The 12,184-nt window shown below is 42.4% G+C and overlaps 1 protein-coding gene across 4 annotated transcripts in view; it reads left to right on the top strand.

Annotated features, from left to right (window-relative positions):
- Positions 1–12,184, top strand: part of NEDD4L (NEDD4 like E3 ubiquitin protein ligase) — a 406,323-nt gene that overhangs the window by 102,901 nt on the left and 291,238 nt on the right. The window contains exon 1 of one of the 4 annotated variants that reach the window (XM_042448266.1): positions 4,291–4,348. The exons of the other annotated variants lie outside the window; for them this stretch is intronic. The gene's annotated coding sequence lies outside the window, so the exon portion shown is untranslated. Of the gene's footprint in view, positions 1–4,290; positions 4,349–12,184 lie in introns of those variants that run through there. 4 annotated transcript variants of the gene reach the window in all.

Genomic DNA, 12,184 nt, shown 5'->3' with positions numbered 1-12,184 from the left:
GTTCAAAAGCATGCAAATGCAAGTAGATAAATAGGTACCACTTCAGTGGTAAGGTAATAGCAGTTGGTGCAGTCATGATGGCCCCATGACAACCGGAGTACAGTAGTTCTCTGACAACACTGGCTCTTCAGCTTAATAAAGGAGATGAGCACCACCCCCTACAGTCAGTTCTGACTAGTCATTCATGTGAAGGGACTACCTTTACCTATTTATGGTGTTTTTTTTTGCACCTTAGGAATTAGTGCAGAAGTAGGGATGAACCCCAGGTCCTCCACTGATTAAAAAAAAAACAAATCATAGTAATAGTAGTAGTTGTTGTAGTAGTAGTTTGGAGAAGTGATGGCTGTAGTTCCTGGGTCAGTAGGATGGAAAATCAACTCTGGGGTTCAACCCAATCTGTAGGAAACACTCCAAGGTGATGAAACTATCTGGAGGCTTCACTGATTCTAAATACCCAGGTGGAAGATGCTTCCCTTTGGGATGAGCAGTATGTTCTGATATCCCTCCTGACCAAATAACATTTGAGTGGAAAGATCCATTGGATTGGCCTCAGCCAGGTGGTCATTGCCCCAATCATATGATCATTGTGTGCTTCTTTTAATGGCACGGACTTGGGTCACAGGATCAGGTCCCACCCACTGTGACATGTGAGTGGTACTGAAGACCACTGTGTTTCAAAGTAAACAGGAATGCTATTTGCATAGACTGATGTAATGTGGAAATGAATTTCAGAACTGGGTAATACTGAACTTTATATTTCATTATGTGCTGTTGTGTAATCCATCCCCCCCCCCATTAACAAGTCTGTTGCCTTTCTCCCCAATGAAAATTGACTCCCTTACAGCTCAATAGCAAGTTAATGAAATGCTTTGCCAGGGATGCATGCCTCAAAAACTAACAACAGAAGCACTTTGCTCATTGAACTGGTTAGAGATGAGAATTTTCTTCCTTATTGCTCTTATTCCTGTTTACATAGCATAGCCAAGAGGATTAAAGAAAAATGATTAAGAGCATTTTAGCATGCATCAAAGGCTTCTATTGATTCTGCTTAACCAGGCAAGTGTAAACCAAGATGCACCAAAGCTATGGGCTAGAAAGCAAATAATTTGACATTTCAAAGGAAGATCCTGTTCTTTAACTAGAATAATACACAATATTAAATGTTGCAACAAGCCATTTGTTAACCTGGGGAAAGTCCTCCTCCAATTAGTCTGAGAGTAACATGCAATACAACCCAAGGGATGAAATGAGAGTTAGCCCTAACAGTTTTGGAGCATGCCACTCTGAGCAAGAGTGGAAATCTCTTCCAGTTCAGTGGCCAAATGCAGTTTCAATGAAGTTTTCAGGGGCCATGTTCCAGGGATACAGTGGGCCCTTGGTACCCACTGTAGTTTGGTTCCAGGATCCCCTGTGGATACCAAAATCCATGGATGCTCAAGTCCCATTAAATACAGTGGCATAGTAAAATGGTGTCCCTGATATAAAATGGCAAAATCAAGCTTTGCTTTTTGGAATTTATATTTTAAAAAATATTTTTATTTTTAAAAAATATATTTCTAATTCTCAGTCCATTTCCAAGTTTCTACCACCATTTTGCTGGTGGTGGTGGAACCCGACTACAAGGCTTTTTTTCTTTCCCTATAGAAATTTGTGTGTATTTTCTTTTTCTTTTTAAAAATATTTATTTGAGTTGATATAGACAATGTAATTGAGCACCAACATAAAAAATAATTCATAAGAAAAGAAGAATGTCCATCCATACAAATGAAGATAAATAATATGTGAAACTCAAACACCATACTAATACACTAAACAAAAACAATAAACTCAAAGCAACTAATGCATTAAAATTTACTAAAACATAAAACTGCCTCCAACCCCCAATAGAAATAGTAATGAGAGAGAAAAATCCAAAAGCAAAAATATATTATTCTACCATTAGAGAACCAAGTAAATAAACTTGCTAAGGTAATCACAACCACAGATCATTACATGGTTAGATTTCTTATTGGCCCCAAAGTCCATAAATTCTTTCCTCGTTTTCAAAAAACCTTCAACTGGTTTGTCCTTTAAAACCTACATTAATATGGCAATTTGGACTAACTTAGAAACCTTAATAACCCATTCCTCTGTTGTCAGTACCTCAGTCCATTTCCAAGTTTGAGTGGACAGAGTTCTTGCTACTATTATATGACTAAAAATTTGTGTGCATTTTCTGTCCTCTTGTCCTATGCATTTCCCCATCAACAAACTTATGTTTGTGCCTATTTTTCAATTGTACAAATGTATTAAAAATAAAAAATAAAAACACTTGATTTTTGTACATATTTTCTTTGCCTGAAACATCCAGCAAGCCTTGAAACCATGTGCATTTTTGTGGCAAGTGTGCTCACAGCAAAGCTCTGAATTGGTGGAAATGGATACTTGCATTGAGAGTTTACATTTCAACCAAACACCTTTCCTGCTCAATCTTTACAGATCAGGAATGGCCAAGCCAAACCTAATAGCCATTCCAGAATCTGCTAGGTCAGTGGTTCCCAACCTGTGAGTCGGGACTCCTTTGGGGATCCAATGACCCTTTCATGGGGGTCACCTAAGACCATTGGAAAACACCTATTTAATTACAGTTATGAAGTAGCAACTAAAATAATTTCATAGGTTTGGGTCACCACAACATGAGGAACTGTATTAAAGGGACGCAGCATTAGGAACGTTGGGAACCACTGTGCTAGGTCAAACTCTGGTACGGCCAGACTTGGCTGCTATGTCTGTGGCTCTACAGCTTTCTCTGTGCAGCAAGTATTTTTTAGTCTTACTCAAGATGCCAAATAACTGTGAATTACTTCTATTCAGATCAAAACAGAGTTCCAGCAGTAGAATTATGCCCATAAGCAGCAGTTCGTTCTTTGGCAGCTGAGGCCTTGTATAAAGACTAGATTAATAATTGTCTAGAGTGAAAGCAAAGGCATCTGTGCATTTGCATAAGAATGTTTAGCACTAGTTGCATATTAATACCAAACTTCTGGAATCCATGTCCCAGGTCCAGCACATGGCAGTTGTATGCAAAGTATACAGTCATGTTTCTGAAACACTCAAAAGGCATGAGGAGCTACAGTATGTTGGTCTACGTGGAAATATATCACAAGAGCTACAGGAAAACAGTTCTGTTTTAGGACCAACAAAAATAGCAAACAAGCTTTAACATCTGTCTGGAACTCTTCAGTTTGGTTGTTAAGCCAAAGAAACAGTATGATGATGGAACTCTGAAGTCTGCAGTTGTTAACAGTAATAGTGCTTACATCAGCTCTTTTGCACATACTTCCATTTTCAAAGTGAGCATCTTTGAATAAAACAGCTGTGACTGTTTTGCCTTTTGACGACATAAAAACATAAAAGCTGTTTTTCATTCTAACACCCAAACACTGATCAGAGCATTCAAACTATCTGTAGGGCAGAATGATCAGGCAGGAGAATGCTTTTTGTTGTAGCTTGCCTTCAAGTCATTTCTGACTTATGGTGAGCTGAGAACCAGTATAGTATAATGATTTAAGAGTTGGACTAGTATTCTGGAGATCAGGGTTCAATTCCCAGCTTGGCCATAAAACTCACTAAGTGGCCATGGGCAAGGCACACTCTCTCAGCCTCAGAGGGTGGCAATGGCAATCCCTTTCTGAAGAAACTTGCCAAGAAAACCCTATGATAGGGTCACCATAAGTCAGAAATGACTTGAAGGCACACAACAACAAGGTGAACCTGCCACAGGGTTTTCTTGGGAAGATTTGTACAGATAGAGTTTACATTTGCCTTCCTTTGAGGATGAAAGAGTGTGGGTTTCCAGAATACTTTTAATGATAACCATTTAGCAAGATCTTCTCACAGAGAAATTAATCTGGTGAAATAGTTTTTTTGTGGGTTTTTTGGGCTAATCGGGTGAAAGTTTTCATGGCATGAAGATGGGCATGAGCAGGGAAGAGCTTCAAGTCATTCTTTTCAGGCAGCTCTACCATGATACGGGAGATGGCAAGGAATAAGAGGTAACCTGCCAAGCAGTTAAATGTCTTCAGATCACCTGTTTTGTACTCTGAAGCATTTGCTCTCACCATTATGTAGCACAGTAGCTCTCTGTTCAGTGTCTGCTCTCATTCCATGCCAGGGCAAGTTCTGGGACTTTTTGAGTGCTGCTGGAGAGGTGGCACACCCTGTTTGGTGGAAGGAGTGGTTTTTTTTCGGTTTTCAGTTCCCAGCTCTTGAATCAGTCTGAGAGTAGTACCCATTGGTGATTGGAAGAACCCTTCAGTTACCTGTGTGGAGCTGGCCAGTAGTGGATTGGATTTTACACCTGAACAGGGTAAGCCAGGACGAGGAGAAGCAAGGGCTGTGGGAGGAAGACCTCCATAGGATATTGATAGAGGGAAAGAGAAAAGTGTGTGGGAAGAATGTTATCTGTTGAGCTTGTGATAACTGAAAACAAGAGCAACACCTTATTTGGAGATTGGAAAAGTTATTTTTGGGGGATGACAAATTGGAAAAATTACTTTTTGAACAACCTCCCCTGGAATATCTCAGCCCTGCCAGCAATGGGCTAGCCCATGCTAGCTGAGCGATACAGGAATTGTCCAAAATCTTAATTTCTCCAAGTCCTGCTCCTAGTATTAACGGTCCCTTCCCCTCTACCTGGCTTGCGTTAGGCAAGGGCTGAAATCTGAATCACACACATTCCTGTGGTTGTTTTTTGTAGATTGTTTTGCCCTCATTTCTAGCTAGTTTTCAACATTTCTTCTTCTGGTTTCTAGGCAGATGTCATCCAGTTCCCTTCTGAGGCTATGATTAATTCCTCACCCTGTAGTTTTTAAATTGTTAATATACTTTCATTGCCATGATCCTTACTAGATTTAGTGAAACTAATAAGAAAGTTATATTGGTTGGCTAATAATTAATTGTATTTGGGGTCAAAATATTTTGGACCAAAAGGATTCCCCTTTTGAGAAAGAAGTGGATCATTATTCATAAGGAAATATTTTTACTTATATGGAATATTCCCTTCTTTGGAATTACCTATCTCCCAAGTTCCAGTAAGCTAGTGTTGTCAGGCACAGGATGATTTTTTTAAAAATGTAACTTGTAAAATGAGGTTATTCTGCTCAAACTGGCTTCATGTGCTTTACATTACCTATATTCCCTGAGTCTTTTTCTTTCTTCTAAAGGCTGTACTCTGACCAAGTGTCAGGGCACAGATGTTATATTGTTTTGCAGATCCTTTTGGAGAGTATCTTTTTGTGTATAATTCAAAAGAAATCCACTGTGTGAGTCTGGTAGAGAACATTCTCATCCAATTTACCCTCATAACATACATGTTTGGAAAACTGTATGTTTGCTTTTATTCTTTTTTAAGTGTATTCATAACATTTGAAAGTTAAAAGTATCTGATCTTGGGTTTGCTTGTTAAAGATGCAAATAGAAGAATAAATAAACAGACAGATATGATCAATCTCTAGAAAATCATAGATTTTGTTGCCATTTCACATGAATTAGTGATGGGGTTGAATGCTTTTAAATCAGTGGTAATCTGCAGAGTAGTGGTTTGAGTGCTGGACTAAGACTCTGGAGAGCAGGGTTTGAATTCCTGCTCAGCCATGAAAACTGACCGGGTGGCTTTGTGCAAGTCACACACTCTCAGCCTCAAAGAGAGACAATGGCAAACTCACTCTGAACAAACTTTCCCAAGAAATTTCCATGATAGGTTCACCTTAGGGTACCGTCACCATAATTCAGAAATGACTTGAAAGTACACAACAACAACAATCTGTGTTTGAAACAATCCCTTTGTATTGTTGGAGTTGCAAAATTTTTTTTTCTTTTTTATTTGAGTTTTCTCTCTGTTTCTGTCAGATCCATTTCTTAATGTTATGATTTCTGGGTTTATAACACAACAGTGCTTTTGTCTGTATTGACTTTTCCCCTATAGGCACAATTTTTGTTGTTGTTGTTGCTGTTCATTATAAATTGAGGATGAAGGAAAACTTATGTCAGGCACAGAAAGAAGGGCCCTTATTTGTGATGTGGATTGTTTTCATCAGCTGCTGATTACCATTTGAGTGTGATGGATTCTGATGTCACTCCTTGGTTCAGCAGAGCTTTTCAAATTAAAGCTGTGGAAAGGTAACCTTTCCCAGAGATGAACCTTATCAAGACAGGCTGACAGGGTTTATTTTCTGGAAATCTTAAAGCCTTTTTATAAAGGTAACTCAGGAATAGTTGTGCTAGCTCAGATGGTAACATTTGGGATCCTTTGTTTGTTTGTTTGTTTGCCTGTGTTTTGCTGGAACAGCTTCTTAAAAACCCAGGCATGGCTCTGCACATAAGCCTTGCAGCCAACATCCCAGAGCGCCCATAAGTAAGTTAGACCTTTGTGAGTTGATTATGAAGATTTAAACTGTTAACTGTCTTAGCTGGCACCTGCGTGGCTTTGTAATGTCAAGCCTTGGAAGTGGTGATCAACCCTTCCTGGCCATGTCACTCTTCTTCCTATGGTACAGTGTGCATATAGCCCTCCCAAGGTTATTGGGTTGCCACTCCTATCATCCTTCACCTACGACTACCCTCAGTCATTCACCTGCCTTAATGTTCAGAGAGCCTGCTTTGTATGTAAGGTAGGGTTGGTCCAGTGCTATGCAACATTCCTAGTACTTTAAATGCAAGGACAAAATTCCTTGTATGTTCAATAGTTGCATAGCAGAGGGGCTTTCTGAAAAGTGTTGTTTCTCAGGTTGGGGAAGAAATTGGCCCCTAGTCTCCACACAGTTGGCTACTCCTGTTATAAAGTTTCTGGAAGGAAAATCAGGGGAGAAAGAGGAGGAGAAGGCATCTGTAACTTGAATGGCTGTCTAGGAGAAGAAAGTTTGTAGTTGCAGGAGTTTTAACTGTCGTGTGGCAAAGCTGGATCTATTTGATTCCTAAAGGTTTGCCTGTTTATTTCAGAGCAGAGGCATCATCAGGGGGTTGCAGGGAGTTTGGATTACACCAGGTGACATGGAAGCTGACAGCACTATTCCCCAAACATCTGCTTTTGGCAGAAACGGGCTGCAGCATTCACCTGCATCCCATTAAAATGCTGAAGAGATGATGTGAGTAGAGCAGGGGTAGGCAACCTTTTTGAGCCGGGGGCTGGGTTGCTGTCCCTCAGACAACTGTGGGGCTGAAGCCGGGGGTAGAGCTTCCACTCTACGGGATGGAGCTGCATGCCGGGGGTGGAGCTTCCACCCTCCAGGGGCGGGGCTTTCTCTGCTCCCTTTCCCGACCTCCAGCTGTCTGAGAGACAGCTAGAAGTGGGGGGGGGGGGGAAATAGGGAGAGGGGGTGAGCGCCTGCTCCTCCTGCCCTTCCTTGGCCACCAGCTGCCTCTCAGAGACAGCTGGGGACCAGTAAGGACCCATGAGGGGCAGGAGCAACAGGCACGCAGCCCCTGCTCCTTTTCTCAGGGCTTTGCCAGGCCTGATGTGTCCTCTGCAGGACACCTCAGGTCTGCTGAAGCCCCGTGGGGAGGATGAGGATGAGGCACGCGGCCCCTGCTCCTTTCCTCGGGGCTTTGCCAGGCCTGAGTGTCCTCCGAAGGACACCTCAGGTCTGCCGAAGCCCCGCGGGGAGGAGGAGGCGTGTGCCCGCCCTCTCCTCCTCGGTCCCTTCCTTTGGCCGAACGGGCTCCAAGGGGCCCTTTCAGCCGAATGGGAGGGAGGCCGAAGGGAAGGGCTTGGGCACCCGTCGCAGATCCTTCCCTTCGGCTCTTCCCTTCGGGCGAAAGGGCTCCAAGGGGCCCTTTCAGCCGAAGGGAAGGGCTTGGGCAGGCCGCCTCCTGGGCTCCTCCACGGCCCTTGCAGCCCCAGGCCTCTCTCTCCGGAGGGAGGCCTGGGGCTGCATAGGCCGAGAAGGAGCCCGCGGAAGTCCTCCTCTTCCTCCTCCTCCTCTTCTTCTTCCTCCTCCCTCCTCCTCCTCCTCCTCCTCCTTCCTTCCTTCCTTCCTTCCTTCCTTCCTTGGCTCCTCCTCCTGCTCCTTCCTTCCTCCCTCCCTCCTCCTCTTACCTGCCCCCTTCCTTCCCTCACCGCGGCTGCCTGGCAGCTGCGGTAAAGGAGGGAAGGAGGAGGAGGACCCCCGCCCCCTTCCTTCCCTGCTAGAGGAGGAGCTCCTCCTCTTGAGGCTGGCTGGCCAATGGGGGCAGGCTGGAGCTGCAACAGCCCGCCCCCTGCCAGCAGCCATTGGCCAGCCAGCCCCAGGAGGAGAAACTCCTCCTATTTAGCCCTGCATGTGGCCTTGCAGGTGTGCGCAGGGCTACAGGAAGCCGCGGGCAGGCGGCGGCGCACTGTCTGCAGCCCACCCTCCTCGGCACCGCCGCAGTACCGCCTGCGGCAATTGGTGACAGGACCGGGCTGGGGCCGGTCCTGCCGCCTCGGCGGGCCGGATGCAGCCCATGGGCCGGGGGTTGGCTACCCCTGAAGTAGAGTATGGCTCAATGGGAAGAGAAAGTAGAGGCCCCAAGTTTTTTTTAATTAAAATTTTAATTTTTAATTATTTATTTTTACAATTCATTTAAAAATAAAAATAAATTATTTTAAAATTTTCTTTTAAAACATCACATCTTTCCAAATTTTCACTTTAACTGAAACAATGTACATGTAAATATAGTTATGCTGTATGTATGATATTATAATGTAAAGCTATAATTTAAATTTTGCTGGTTGTTTAGGTCACAACTATTGTCATTACATTCAGTGGTATATGTGAATTATGATTTATGAGTAACATTGGTACAAAAAATATTATTACCGATTCTCTGCAGTGTGGTATGGGAGGAGGTCATTGGGAGATGACACCATGAGTTACCACACCAGGTGACACCAATATTGTTATTATTTTGTATTGACGGGAGGGAGGCTAGAAGGGTGGGGTTTTTTGAGGACCGTTTCATTATTTTTTCTTTGTTTTTGTATTTGAAATTTTCCTTGCTGTTACCCACCTCAATCCTCAAACGAGAGAGGCGTGATACAAATAATAATAATAATAATAATTATTATTATTATTATTATTATCCCTAGTCATGCCACTGTTTCAGAGCCTGCTATACTTTAGTAGTAGGACTAACCTGCTAGTGTTAGGTCCTTGCAGAACACTCTTATTCATAATTGGTTGGAGAATTAAGTAATTAGTTGTTTAAACAATTCAATACATCTTCAATCTGTAAAAGTCATTTAAAATTTCTGAAAATGATTGTAATGACTTAAGCCAATTAGAAATGTAAAAATAACAGGACTTGGTATTTCCATAATAAAAATAATAAGTTTAAAAATTTGCTGTTGTAAAATGAAGTGGGGCAGTCAATTTCGTTGTAACAAATTATTTCTGCACTCTAGTTCATAGTACTCATTTTGGTCATACAGTAACACAGTTGTCTGGGCAGCCTTTAAAAAAAGGTAAAATAAAATATTTAAAACACCATTGGAAACAAATTTAGCATGACGTTTTGTTAAGGGTCAGAGCAAGAGGGGGGGGGGGAGAGAGAGAGAGAGCTGAAATCAGTTTTACAGTTTAACTAAAAAATACCGAACATACAATCAATAGGATGAAAAAGCCTACTGCATTTTAAGATCAGAGGTTGTAAAATAATAATAATAATAAATAATAAAAGTTTATTTTTATCCCGCTTTTCCAACTTTGATCAAAGCGGCATACAGAATTTAGATAAAAAATACACCACGATAAAAACATTTAAAACAACATTTAAAAACAGTCACAATAACAACACAGGGCCAGCTGAGTGGGGGAATCCATAAACATTACAAGGTCGTCAGCATAGGGGGTGAAACATATAATGACATCTCATGGGGGGAAGGCTTTAGAGAAGAAAAAGGTCTTAAGGTTCTTCTTAAAAGTATCTGAAGATGTGGTGGAGCGGAGCTCGTCTGGGAGATTATTCCATATTCTTGGGGCCGAGATAGAGAAGGCCCGTTGCGAGGTCCTCGCATAATGTGCAATTGGGACCTCCAGCAGATTCTTCCCTGCCGACCTGAGTGTGTGGGGCGGATTATATGGGGAGAGGCGGTCCTTCAAGTACCCTGGGCCCAAGCCATTTAGGGCTTTATAGGTCATAACCAACACCTTCTATTGAGCCTGGAAGCAAATAGGCAGCCAATGAAGATGTTTCAAAATACAGTGGTACCCCGGGATACGAATGCGCCGCGTTACGAAATTTCCGGGTTACGAAAAAAATCCATTAAAAAAAACTGTTCCAGGTTACGAAGGTTATTTCGGGTTACGAAAAATTTTTTGGTGCTTTTCGGCGCTTTTTCGCACCAAATCACGGCTTTCGCTATTAGCGCCTATGGGGCTTCGGCTTGCGAATGCTTTTCGGGTTACGAATGGCGCCGCGGAACGAATTAATTTCGTAACCCGGGGGAGCCCTGTAGGTGTTATGTGGTCTGACCTGGAACCACCAGCGACCAGTCTCGCTGCCATATTTTGCACTAACTGTAGCTTACAGGTTTGGTACAAGGGTTGCCCCATGTAGAGCGCATTGCAGAAATCCAATCGAGAGGTTACCAGAGCATGTACTACAGTTTCAAGGTCCCTCCGGTCCAGGTAGGGGCTCAGACTGGGAGAATAGTCTTTACCTGGCACTAAAAAAATCAGCCAGTAAGCAGTTTGCTACAATATTTTGAGGGTTCACTGGAGAGAGTCAGATATGAGTAACATGTCAGCAGGATTGTAGGATAGAGCCATGCCTGGGTGAAGCACAGAATGCAGGTATTAAAAACAGGATCCACTTAAGTCCCTAGTTCTCAGAAGAAGTAGAAGCAGGCCATTCCATGTCACATCCAACTGGCAAGAAGTGGAGTTAATGAAGCAGAAATGTAAGTGATCCTGTAAAATGATTCTGATATTAAAAGGAACATGCAAGGAATGGTTAGATTAACCATTTCACTGAAGCGCTGCCCAACAGAGTTGTACTTTGGACACATCATGAGAAAGAAAAACTAGTTAGGAAAGACAATGGTGCTGGGAAATGCGGAAGGCAGCAAAAAGAGAGGAAGGCCACACACCAGATGGCTGGACTCAATTGGGGAGGCCATGGGCCTGAATTTACAGGACCTAAGCAGAACCATGTAGCACAGAAAGTTTTGGAAGCGTCTCATGCACAGGGTAGCCATGGGTCGGGGCCGACATGAGAGCAGCTGACAACAGACAATAACAGTTCTTCTGAATGTGTGCAGGGCTAAAAATGAAAAAGGGTATGTGCGTATGTGTGACATTTAAGCCCCAGATCCTGGTATCCTTGTTGTTGTTGTTGTTGTTTGCTTTCAAGTTATTTCTGACTTACGACGACAACAACAACAACAACAACAACAACAATAATATTTTTATACCGCTTTTCCAAAAGATCAAAGCGGTGTACACAAAATTTAAAACCAGTTACAAACACATCATAAAATAGATAAAACCAATAACACAATACAATATACACATCTAAAACAATCATTCAAAAGGGTGAGCCAGGAAGTTGATGGGATCAAAGTACACTAGTTCATTTTCCAGAGGGGAAGGCTTGACAGAAGAGGAAAGTTTTTAGCCTCTTTTTTTTTTTAATGTAAAAGGCAAACCTGTCATTGCGTTTTCTTGGCAAGCTTCTTCAAAGGTGGATTGCCATTGCCATCCTCTGAGGCTAAGAGAGTATGACTTGCCCAAAGTCACTCAGTGGGTTTACATGGCCAAGCTAGGATTCAAACTCTAGTCTCCAGCACTCAAACCAGTACACCACAATGGCTCATGTCCTTGACCATCTAGAGATACATTAAATTCCCAAAGGTCTGAATATGGTTATGTGGCTACCATGACCAGGAACATTGTTAGAGATCAGGAACACTGTTCAGTGGAACATAGTTACAGAAAATTATTTTGATCGTTATACTCAACACGTAAATATCTAATTTACTTATGGTAACTCTAGGAAGCAGACCAAGTCTATGAAAGCTTATGCTACAATTCCTTTCACACAGTCTCAAAAGTACTACAAGATCCCTTTGCATAATAACACAAAGCAGGCAGAGAAATGCCACCAGCACCTGTGCAAATAATAATTGGGTGAGGGAGCTGAAGCAAGTGATCACTGATGTGAGAATAAGAGGTATTCCAACTATACA

Source organism: Sceloporus undulatus, chromosome 2, assembly GCF_019175285.1.
Source record: "Sceloporus undulatus isolate JIND9_A2432 ecotype Alabama chromosome 2, SceUnd_v1.1, whole genome shotgun sequence".
Taxonomy (NCBI): Eukaryota; Metazoa; Chordata; class Lepidosauria; order Squamata; family Phrynosomatidae; genus Sceloporus; species Sceloporus undulatus.
The sequence above is the reverse complement of the archived record's forward strand: the minus strand, read 5'-3'. Positions and strand labels throughout refer to the sequence as shown.